This window comes from Mirounga leonina, unplaced genomic scaffold (genome assembly GCF_011800145.1).
Source record: "Mirounga leonina isolate KUSES-001 unplaced genomic scaffold, KU_Mleo_1.0 Mir_93, whole genome shotgun sequence".
Lineage (NCBI taxonomy): Eukaryota > Metazoa > Chordata > Mammalia > Carnivora > Phocidae > Mirounga > Mirounga leonina.
The window spans coordinates 21,084,435-21,097,537 of NW_023270854.1; the positions used below are offsets into that span (position 1 = coordinate 21,084,435).

Below are 13,103 nucleotides of genomic sequence, written 5' to 3' on the forward strand. Positions count from 1 at the left end.
CTTCCTTCCTTCCTTCCTTCCTTCCTTCCTTCCTTCCTTCCTTCCTTTCTTCTTTCTTCCTTTATTTTTTTTCTTTCTTTCCATCTTTCTTTCCAGGCCAAAGTAAAATATTTCCAATCACTGTTATAAAAAAGGATTTTTGATAGTATTTAGCAACACGTAATAAATTTACATTAAAAAGCTGAGTATTTTTTTAGGGAAGAGGAGCAGGATGGTGGAGAAGTAGGAGGCCTAAATTTTGTCTGGTACCAGGATTACAGCTAAATAGTTATCAAACCATTCAGAACACCTACAAACTCAACAGGAGGTCAAAGAAAAGAATAGCAGCAATTCTATGAACAGAAAAGCGACCACTTTCTGGAAGGTAGGATGTGCAGAGAAGTGAATCCCAGGCGATATTTGGGAAGATAGACCGTGGGGGGAGGGAGCCTCCATCAGCCGGCTACCGGCAAGTGATAGAGCAGCAGAGCACAAGATCGGAACTTTAAAAAAAATTTTTTTTTTAAGATTTTATTTATTTATTTGAGAGAGAGAGAGTGAGAGACAGAGAGCATGAGAGGGAGGAGGGTCAGAGGGAGAAGCAGACTCCCCGCCGAGCAGGGAGCCCGATGCAGGACTCGATCCCGGGACTCCAGGATCATGACCTGAGCCGAAGGCAGTCGCTTAACCAACTGAGCCACCCAGGCGCCCAAGATCGGAACGTTTAAAAGGTGAAAGATTTATGCAATCTGAAGAGAAACCAGAGTGTAAGATCAGAAATTATAGAAGTCTGCTCAGCTGAGGGATGTCGCTCCAGTGGCTAAGTGGGGGGTGGAACCCTCGCTGGGACAGTATGGTCTCAAGACCCTCAGGGTCACAGAAATACCGGGGGTGCCTGAGTGTGGCAGAGCTCCCAGGTATCATAGCAGGGAAGCCGGCTGCACAGACGGAGCCGAGGAGTGGGCTCTCAGCTCAGGGTGGCCATAAACCGTGATCCGTGGCACGGTTGGGCCACTACTCCTCCAGCAGGACCCAACAGTGGCAGATCCAGGGAGACTCCCCTTCCTCCCCTGGGAGAAGTGGTGCGGGAGTGCACTGCAGGGATCTGCGGGGTTTGGAGACTCCAAACAGGGTCATGTGCCAGAGATAGAAGTGCTCAGTCACAGGCCAGGTTGAGCACAGAGTGTGGCCGGAGACTGGGCAGATAGGAGTGATTGCCTGCTTTTCTCTGGGGGCTCACTGAGGAGTGGGGCCCCGGGTTCTCGGCTTCTCTGGGGCAGAGATTGGGAGGCTGCCATTATCTTTCTTGTCCTCCAAAGCTGTATGGAAAACTTGCAGAGAAGAAAAGCTACCAAAGGCAAACCACAGCAGATTACCTAGACTGGCCCCTGACAAGGGTGGTACAATTTGGCCTCGGGCAAAGACATTTGAGAATCACTGCAACAGATCCCTCCCCCAGAAGATCAGCAAAAACATCCAGCTAAGACTAAGTTTACTGATCAAGGAGAACTGCAGAACTCCAGCACTAGGGGAATACAGCACATAGAATTAAGGCTTTTTTCCCATGATGCTTTAGTCTTTCAAAGTTAATTTTTAAATTTTATTTTCTCTTTTACTTTTTTTCTTTGAATTTTTCTTTTTCCCTTTTTCAACCAACATCTTAGCAAAACTTTTTTTAAAAAATCTTTTTAAATTTTCATTTTTAGAGTCATATTCTATCCCTTCATTGTAGTTAACCTTATTTTTTGAATATATATAAGTTTTTCTCTCGTTAAAATTTTGGGATTCAGTTTCTTCTAACAGACCAAAATATATCCTAAATCTCTAGTATATGTCTTTGTTCTAGTCTCCTGCCTGACCACATTCTCTCCCCACCTTTTTTAAAATTTCTCTTCTTTCTTTTTCAACCAACTTCTTATCAATTCCTTTTATAAAATCTTTTATAATTTTCATCTTTACAGTCATATTCCCTTCATCATATTTACCCTTATTTTTGTACATATATGTTTTTCTTTCATTGAAATTTTGGGAGGGAGTTTCATCTAACAGACCAAAATATGCCCAAAATCTAGTGTGTGGCACTGATCTATGCACCAGCCTGATCCCATTCTTTCTTTTTTTTTTCTTTCCCTTTCTTTTCCCCCTGGTTTTGGGTCTCCTCTGATTTGTTTATTGTATATTTTCCTGGGGTCATTGTTACCCTTTTAGCATTCTGTTCTCTCATTCATCTATTCTCCTCTGGACAAAATGACAAGATGGAAAAACTCACCTCAAAAAAAAAAAAAAAAAAAAAGAACAAGAGGCAGTACCGACTGCCAGGGACCTAATCAATATGGACATTAGTAAGATGCTGGAACTAGAGTTCAGAATGATGATTTTAAAGATACTAGCTGGGCTTGAAAAAAGCATAGAAGATACTAGAGAATCCCTTTCTGTAGAAATAAAAGAACTAAAATCTAACCAAGTCAAAATCAAAAGGGCTATTAATGAGGTGCAATCAAAAATGGAGGCTCTAACTGCTAGGACAAATGAGGCAGAAGAGAGAATCAGTGATATAGAAGACATAATGATGGAAAATAAAGAAGCTGAGAAAAAGAGAGATAAACAAATACTGGATCATGAGGGCAGAATTCGAGAGATAAGCGGTACCATAAGAAGAAACAATATTAGAATAATTGGGATCCCAGAAGAAGAAGAAAGAGAGAGAGGGGCAGAAGGTATATTGGAGCAAATTATAGCAGAGAACTTCCCTAATTTGGGGAAGGAAACAGGCATCAAAATCCAGGAGGCACAGAGAACCCCCCTCAAAATCAATAAAAAAAGGTCAACACCCCGACATCTAATAGTAAAACTTACGAGTCTCAAAACAAAGAGAAAATCCTGAAAGCAGCTCAGGACAAGAGCTCTGTAACCTACAATGGTAGAATCATGAGATTGGCAACAGACCTATCCACAGAGACCTGGCAGGCCAGAAAGGACTGGCATGATATATTCAGAGCGCTAAATGAGAAAAATATGCAGCCAAGAATACTATACCCAGCCAGGCTGTCATTGAAAATAGAAGGAGAGATAAAAAGCTTCCAGCACAAACAAAAACTAAAGGAATTTGCAAACACGAAACCAGCCCTACAAGAAATGTTGAAAGGGGTCCTCTAAGCAAAGAGAGAGCCTAAAAGTAACATAGACCAGAAAGGAACACAGACAATATACAGTAACAGTCACCTTACAGGTAATACAATGGCACTAAATTCAGATCTTTCACTAGTTACCCTGAATGTAAATGGGCTCGATGCCCCAATCAAAACACACAGGGTATCAGATTGGATTAAAAAAACAAGACCCATCGATATGCTGTCTGTAAGAGACTCATTTTAGACCCAAAGATACCTCGAGATTGAAAGTGAGGGGGTGGAAAACCATTTACCATGCTAATGGACACCAAAAGAAAGCTGGGGTGGCAATCCTTATATCAGACAAATTAGATTTTAAACCAAAGACTGTAGTAAGAGATGAGGAAGGACACTACATCCTACTTAAAGGGTCTATCCAATAAGAAGATCTAACAATTGTAAATATCTATACCCCTAACATGGGAGCAGCCAATTATATAAGCCAATTAATAATGAAATCAAAGAAACACATTGACAACAATAAAATAATAGTAGGGGACTTTATCACCCCCATAACTGAAATGGACAGATCATCTAAGCAAAAGATCAACAAAGAAATAAAGGCTTTAAATGGACCAAATGGACCAAATGGACTTCACAGACATATTCAGAACATTCCATCCCAAAGCAACAGAATACACATTCTTCTCTAGTGCCCATGGAACATTCTCCAGAATAGATCACATCCTAGGTCACAAATCAGGTCTCAACTGGTACCAAAAGATTGGGATCATTCCCTGTATATTTTCAGACCACAATGCTTTGAAACTAGAACTCAATCACAAGAGGAAAGTTGGAAAGAACTCAAATACATGGAGGCTAAAGAGCATCCTACTAAAGAATGAATGGGTCTACCAGGTAATTAAAGAAGAATTAAAAAAATTCATGGACACCAATGAAAATGAAAACACAACTGTTCAAAATCTTTGGGATGCAGCAAAGGCAGTCCTAAGAGGAAAGTATATAGCATTACAAGCCTTTCTCAAGAAACAAGAAAGGTCTCAAGTACACAACCTAACCGTACACTTAAAGAGCTAGAGAAAAAGCAGCAAATAAAGCCTAAACCCAGCAGGAGAAGAGAAATACTAAAGATCAGAGCAGAAATCAATGAAATAAGGGCGCCTGGGTGGCTCAGTTGGTTGAGCGACTGCCTTCGGCTGGGGTCATGATCCTGGAGTCCCAGGATCGAGTCCTGTGTCGGGCTCCCTGCTCAGTGGGGAGTCTGCTTCTCCCTCTGACCCTCCCCCCTCTCATGCTCTCTGTCTCTCATTCTCTCTCTCGCAAATAAATAAAATCTTTTTATTTATTTATTTATTTATTTATTTATTTATTTATTTATTTATTTAAAAGATTTATTTATTTATTTATTTATTTGAGACAGAGAGAATGAGAGAGACAGAGAGCACATGAGAGGGGGGAGGTTCAGAGGGAGAAGCAGGCTCCCTGCCGAGCAGGAAGCCCGATGCGGGACTCGATCCTGGGACTCCAGGATCATGACCTGAGCCGAAGGCAGTCGCTTAACCAACTGAGCCACCCAGGCGCCCAAATAAATAAAATCTTAAAAAAAAAAAATGAAATCAATGAAATAGAAACCAAAAGAACAGTAGAACGGATCAATGAAACTAGGAGCTGATTCTTTGAAAGAATTAACAAGACTGATAAACCCCTGGACAGACTTACCAAAAAGAAAAGAGAAAGGACCCAAATAAATAAAATCATGAATGAAAGAGGAGAGATCACAACCAACATCAAAGAAATACAAACAATTATAAGAACATATTATGAGCAAGTATATGCCAGCAAATTAGATAATCTGGAAGAAATTGATGCATTCCTAGAGATGTATCAACTACCAAAACTGAACCCGGAAGAAATAGAAAACCTGAACAGACCTATAACCACTAAGGAAATTGAAGCAGTCATCAAAAATCTCCCAACAAACAAGAGCCCAGGGCCAGATGGCTTCCCAGGGGAATTCTACCAAACATTTAAAGAAGAATTAATACCTATTCTTCTGAAACTGTTCCAAAAAAAGAAATGGAAGGAAAACTTCCAAATTCGTTTTATGAAGCCACCATTACCTTGATCCCAAAACCAGACAAAAACCCCATCAAAAAGGAGAATTACAGACCAATATCCTTGATGAACATGGATGCAAAAATTCTCACCAAAATACTAGCCAATAGGATCCAACAGTACATTAAAAGAATTATTCACTACGACCAAGTGGGATTTATCCCTGGCCTGCAAGGTTGGTTCAACATCCGCAAATCAATCAACGTGATAAAATACATTAATAAAAGAAAGAACAAGAATCATATGATCCTCTCAATAGATGCAGAAAAAGCATTTGACAAAGTACAGCATCCTTTCTTGATCAAAACTCTTCAGAGTATAGGCATAGAGGGTACATACCTCAAAATCAGAAAAGCCATCTATGAAAAACCCACAGCAAATATCATTCTCAATGGGGAAAAACTGAGAGCTTTTCCCCTAAGGTCAGGAACACGGCAGAGATGTCCACTATCACCACTGCTATTCAACATAGTATTAGAAGTCCTAGCCTCAGCAATCAGACAACAAAAAGAAATAAAAGGCATCCGAATCAGCAAAGAAGTCAAACTCTCACTCTTTGCAGATGATATGATACTTTATGTGGAAAACCCAAAAGACTCCACTCCAAAACTGCTAGAACTCATACAGGAATTCAGTAAAGTGGTAGGATATAAAATCAATGCACAGAAATCAGTGGCATTTCTATATACCAACAAGAAGACCTAAGAAAGAGAAATTAATGAGTTAATCCCATTTACAATTGCACCCAAAACCGTAAGATACCTAGGAATAAATCTAATCAAAGAGGCAAAGAATCTGTATTCAGAAAACTATAGAATACTCATGAAAGAAATTGAGGAAGACACAAAGAAATGGAAAAACGTTCCATGCTCATGGATTGGAAGAACAAATATGGTGAAGATGTCAAGGCTACCTAGAGAAATTTACACATCAATGCAATCCCTATTAAAATACCATCCACTTTTTTCAAAGAAATGGAACAAATAATCCTAAAATTTGTATGGAACCAGAAAAGACCCCGAATAGCCAGAGGAATGTTGAAAAAGAAAAGCAAAGCTGGCAGCATCACAATTCCAGACTTCCAGCTCTATTACAAAGCTGTCATGATCAAGACAGTATGGTACTGGCACAAAAACAGACACATAGATCAATGGAACAGAACAGAGAGCCCAGAAATGGACCCTCAACTCTATGGTCAACTAATCTTTGACAAAGCAGGAGAGAATGTCCAATGGAAAAAAGACAGTCTCTTCCACAAATGGTGTTGGGAAAATTGGACAGCCATATACAGAAGAATGAAACGGGACCATTTCCTTACACCACACACAAAAATAGATTCCAAATGGATGAAAGACCTCAATGTGAGACAGGAATCCATCAACATCCTTGAGGAGAACACAGGCAGCAACCTCTTTGACCTCAGCCATGGCAACTTCTTCCTAGAAACATCGCCAAAGGCAAGGGAAGCAAGGGCAAAAATGAACTATTGGGACCTCATCAAGATAAAAAGCTTTTGCACAGCAAAGGAAACAGTCAACAAAACCAAAAGACAACTGACAGAATGGGAGAAGATATTTGCTAATGACATATCAGATAAATGGCTAGTATACAAAATCTATAAAGAATTTATCAAACTCAACACCCAAAGAATAATCCAATCAAGAAATGGGCAGAAGACATGAACAGACATTTTTCCAAAGAAGACATCCAAATGGCCAACAGACACATGAAAAAGTGCTCAATATCACTTAGCATCAGGGAAATCCAAATTAAAACCTCAATGAGATACCACCTGACACCAGTCAGAATAGCTAAAATTAACAAGTTAGGAAACGACAGATGTTGGTGAGGATGCAAAGAAAGGGGAACCTGCCTACACTTTTGGCGGGAATGCAAGCTGGTGCAGCCACTCTGGAAAACAGTATGGAGGTTCCTCAAAAAGTTGAAAATAGAGCTATCCTACGACCCAGCAATTGCAGTACTGGGTATTTACCACAAAGATACAAATGCAGTGATCCCAAGGGCATGTGCACCCCAATGTTTATAGCAGCAGTGTCCACAATAGCCAAACTATGGAAAGTGCCAAGATGTCCATCAACAGATGAATGGATAAAGAAGAAGTGGTATATATATATACACAATGGAATATCATACAGCCATCGAAAAAATGAAATCTTGCCATTTGCAATGACGTGGATGGAACTAGAGGGTATTATGCTAAGCGAAATAAGTCAATCAGAGAAAGACAAGTATCATATGATCTCACTGATACGAGGAATTTGAGAAACAAGACAGAGGATCATAGGGGAAGGGAGGAAAAAATGAAACAAGATGAAACCAGAGAGGGAGATAAACCATAAGAGACTCTTAATCTCAGGAAACAAACTGAGGGTTGCTGGAGTGGAGGGGGGCGGGAGGGATGGGGTGGCTGGGTGATGGACATTGGGGAGGGTATGTGCTATGGTGAGCACTGTAAATTGTGTAAGACTGATGAATCACAGACCTGTACTCCTGAAACAATACTACATTATATATTAACAAAAAAATAGTTAATCCCCCCAAAAAAGCTGAGTATTTTTAATTAAGGCAAAACTGATATTTTTGGAGCAGTCACAACCAAAGTTTGATATCTCTATCTCTTACAAACACCAACTTCTCCACCTCTGTTAACCTTTTTCAGTGTCTGTTAACACTCTGATACCACAAAATTAGTAATAAAAGACATTCTTATTCTCCATTTTCATTGAAATATTATAAGGCCAGAGTTCAAATCTTTTTCCCCAGGTTAGACACTGTGGCAGAGAGAAAAATATGGAACTGAACCCATAACCAGAATGTCATTCAATTCCATTTTTATTTGCTTTTTAGTATGCTTAGACTATGGTTTTAAAAATAGGAGTTTATTAAAACCATATCCTCTAATAAACATCAGTGAAAGGATAAGAATGAAAGCAAATAACTGAAATAAAACCCTAAGAGTATCTTTTTGTACTGGGGTTAAGACACTTCAGAAGAAGTACCAGATGATCATTAAAACTTTTAATTGTACATTCTTCCTTTTATAGGGTAAAACCAAAGTTTATGAACATTAGTTCCCTGTAGATCTCTGCTAATCCACACGGGTGGTGGTGAAAGATTTTAACCAGTTCTCCTTAAGATATGAGATAGTTTTAAATGGGCTGATTAGACGAGGAGAACAAAAATCCTTGTAGGAATATCTCAGTTGGAAAAGCAGTGACTGCATCTGGACATTTATACATAATCACTTTTGTTCTCTGAGCTCAGGAATTCATAAGAGTAAATGAAAAAGAGATGGGAGAAACAGAAAACAAAAGTAAAATGATAGACCTAACTTCAACCATTTATGTATTTACATTAACATTAAATTTTACATTAAATTCTAACGGCCTAAAAACTCCAATTAAAAGGTAGAATTTTTCAGAAGGCATAAAATAGCAAGACTCAACTATAAACTGCCTACAAACACAGAAAATCTTTAAATATGAAGACATAGGCTAGGGCGCTTGGGTAGCATAGTTGTTTAAGTGTCCAACTCTTGGTTTCAGCTCAGGCTGTGATCTCAGCGTCCTGAGATCCAGCTCCTAGTAGAGCCCCAAGTTGGTTTTTGTGCTCACCAGGGAGTCTGCTTGAGATTCTCTCTCTCCCTCTCCCTTCCACTCCTCTCTCTCTCTCAAATATAAATAAATAAATCTTAAAAAAAAAGACATAGGCTGAAACTAACAGAAGGAAAAAGATAGATCATGTAAACTGTAAGTATGAGAAGGCTAGAAGTATATACTTATAAGCTATATTAATAACAGATATAATCATCTTGAAGACCCTGAGTATTACCAGAAATAGAGAGAGGCTTCTGTAATGCTAAATGAGGTGACTTACTAAGAAGACATAACAATTACAAATGTTTATCAGCTTAATAACAGACTCCCAAAATACATGGAAGAACAGAGACAAACAGAGAATTAAAGGGAGACATAGATGATGTTTATAAGAGGTGATTTGGATAACCTGAGCAATTCACAAACTGTTGATCAAAAAATTTAATAAAAACATAGATGATCTAAGAAATACTATCAAAGACCTTGGTCTGATCAATATTTACAGAACTCTGTATCTAATAACTGCAGACTACATATGATTTTTAAGTTCATGTAGTACATTCAACAAAATGAAAACAGGTCATGATAAGTTTAAAGATGTTCAAGTCAGTATATTTTCCATTCATGACAAAATAAAATTAAAAATCAACAATAACAAGATGTCTAGGAAGAAACAAAATTTGAAAAGGAAGCAACAAACCTAATAACTCATGGGGAAAAAGAAATTAAGGAAAATTAGAAAACATTTTGAATTAAATGATAATGAATAGACAACATATCAAAATCTGTGGGAGACAAGGGAAGGGGTTCTTAGAGAACACAAATAGCTTTAAAAACCTACAGCATGAGGTTCCACCTTAAGAAATTAAAAATAGAGAGCAAGTATGATTACAATAAGTACAAGAAAGGAAATAGTCAAGGTAAGAGCAGATATGAAAGAAATAAAATAGAGACAGAAAGTAGAGATAATCAGTATTGTTAAAGCTTCAAAGATCAACAAAATTGGTAAACTCCTATCTAGGCTGATCACAAAAAAGAGAGAGGACATAGATGATCAATATCAGAAATGAAATAGCAGTTATCACCACAGATAATAAGAGATCATTATAAATGAACAATTCTATGCCAACAAATGGGACAAAATGTAGACAAATGTCATGAAAATTATAACTGACCAAAATCAATAGAAGAAAAAAAATATAAAAAGATGTATATTTGTTAAAGAAGTTAAATTCATTATCAAAAGCCTTCCTAAAAAGGAAATCTCAGATCCAGATGGTTTTGTTAGCGAATTCTATCAATTATTCTAGGAATAAAAAATATAAATTTTACACACACTTTTTCAGTGACAGAAGAACAAACTGTCCAACTAATTTTATGAGACCAGTATAACTTTATTTAAAAAAAAAACTGGATAAAGTCATTATATGAAAAGAAAACTGTAGACAAATATACTTTGTGAATATAGTAGACAAATATACTTCATGAATATAGTAGACAAATATACCTCATGAATATAGGCACAAAAATTCCTTAATAAACATTAACAAATCAATCCAACAATACAAGAAAGGGGAAATACATCATGACCTGTAGGATCTGTATGAGAAATTCAAGATGAGCTACCCTTCAAAAATCAATCAATATAATTCACTATATTAAAAAATACTAATAGGGCAGAAGAGGAGAAAATAATTTCAAAAAATTCAACAAATACTCATGATAAAAATTCCCAGAAATCTAGAAAAAGTAGAAAACTTCCTCAATCTGATAAGAGACACATGTGAAGAACCTGTACCTAACATCTTATTTCATGCCTCCCCTAAGATTAGGAACAAGGCAAAACTGCCTCCTCCCACCACTTCTATTCAACATTTTACTAGAGTTCTTAACCAAGAGAAGGCAAGAGAAAGAAATAAAAGGCAGGAGATCAGAAATTAACCATAAAACTGTTCCTATTTACATACGATATGCTTGTTTACATGGAAATTCTTAGAGCATTCTACTAGTAGCTCAAATAGGGAATTTAACCAGTCTAGGGTACAAGAGTAATGTTTAAAAACAACTGTATTCTTCTACACTAGCAGCAACAGCTGGGAAATAAACTTGAACAGTCCCATTTAAAGTAGTTCATATATACACACACCCATATAAAAAGGGACTATATTTAATAAACACACACACACGTATATATGTGGACTAAATCTAACAAAAACATTCAAGACTTCCTATACTGAATATTATAAAACATTACTGAGATAAACTAAAGAAGAAATTTGAAAAACAGAGATTATTGTGTGTCAATTATACCACAATAAAGCTCTTTTAAAAACTCAGCAAATTGTACACTTTAAATATGTATAGTTTATATACATACAGATACCTCCATAAAGATGTAGAAAGAGATAAACTGATCGATTGATAGATTGATCAACAGATTGGTAGATACACTGTGAGTTTTTAAAAGAAGAACTTGGTTTCAAATTAATTTTGCCAACATTGCCAGAATTCAGGTCTTGTTGATCTATGCTATGTGTATACATCAAAGCTGGTATTTAGGGCTCTTAAACTAAGAGGTGCATGATGTCAAAAGATTAATTACAACTATCTAATAGTACAAACATTGGTTAATGAATCTCTTTGTCTGCACTAGGCAAGCTTTGTTTTGTAGTCCCGAGGCAGGTCACAGGGCCTGGTATCTAAATGCTCAATTATTATGCCTGATAAACAAAATGCTATTGGAAAGTTCTGGTCTGTCATCAAAGAGAAGTTTATTGGTCAATTATAAAACAGATAGCTTTTTTATAGTCTAAAATACAACCATGACACTTGAAGTTGTAGCTGATGCTATGCTTTAACAGATTATAACTTTCCTTAATTCATTTTTAATTGTATAACTGTTATACAGTCCTTAAAATATATATTCCCCGATTTAGGTGAAGTTTATGTTAGACATATCTTAAGTTCTAACTTTTAAAAAGATAAAGGATTCACTCAAGCCCACATTCAAACTTTGCAAAGAAACCACCAATTGTTACATTTATTCTATTAAACTTTAAAGTAAGCATACCAATTTCGTAATATCTTTTTGAAAGGTATTTAAAATATAATTTTTAAAGCTTTAGACATACAAAATTGTCTACACATTTTTTTTTAAAGATTTTATTTATTTATTTGACACAGAGAGAGAGACAGCGAGAGAGGGAACACAAGTAGGGGGAGTGAGAGAAGGAAAAGCAGGCTTCCCGCTGAGCAGGGAGCCCGATGCGGAGCTCGATCCCAGGACCCTGGGATCATGACCTGAGCTGAAGGCAGATACTTAACGACTGAGCCACCTAGGTGCCCCTTGTCTACACATTTTATATATTTTTATATGTATATATAAAACTGTTACTATTTAATATATATTAAGATATGTTTAACATACACTTTGGGTAAACAGCAAAACACATTTTGAAAAAATACCAGTTTCTTTGTGTAACTATGGAGATACTTGAACAATAACAATAAAACGCTATTTTATTTCATATTTTATGTTAAGACATGGGACTATGTTAGAAGAGTATCAGCTGGTAGAACTTAAATACATGTGTACATATACATATGTGTGTGTGCTTGTATATATGCAAATGTATGTGTGTAAATCTCTTTCCAGATAAATTTTAAAGTGTAATAAACACATGATGATCTATCCTGGAGATAGGTTCATATCCATTTTATTTGTACAGTTTTCTTAGCTCTTTAAAATATATCTTACAAAGGGAAATCTCTTGTTTTCTTGTTAAGCTTTTGGAGAGATTAGCCAGTGTTAATCTTCCAAAAGCCTCAACTTTGCAAGCCTTGGAGATTCCTGGAAAGTCTGCTTGTAGCAAAGAACACTGTTACTAAAAGGCCCTGGTGAAGCATTGCGGTTTTCCTTCATGACTTCATTATGCGCTTGCACCCACTCTCGTTACAGGGGAGCATGGGCATGGCCACGGGGATCTCCCTCTGCTGGGTGGCATCAAGATCAACGGTCAGACATGATGCCCACTGAATAATGGATAAATGACAGTACCCTGGCATAAGTTCGATGGCCATAACACATATTATGGGATTGCCTTAACATTCAAACTTGGGGACTGACGGAGAGAATTATTATTTCTAAATGCCAAGCTAACTAGCATTATGGAGATTTTCAGTAGGCACTTCTCTTATTAGTGTTTGAGGCAACTATAGAGAGAATGGGTCAGTGCAATTTTCCTCCTGCACTGGGAAAATC

At 37.2% G+C, this 13,103-nt stretch overlaps 1 protein-coding gene across 1 annotated transcript in view; it reads right to left on the minus strand.

The window, feature by feature from the left end:
* DCC (DCC netrin 1 receptor) overlaps positions 1-13,103 on the minus strand; it is a 1,173,370-nt gene that overhangs the window by 168,834 nt on the left and 991,433 nt on the right. The gene's annotated exons all lie outside the window — the stretch shown is intronic.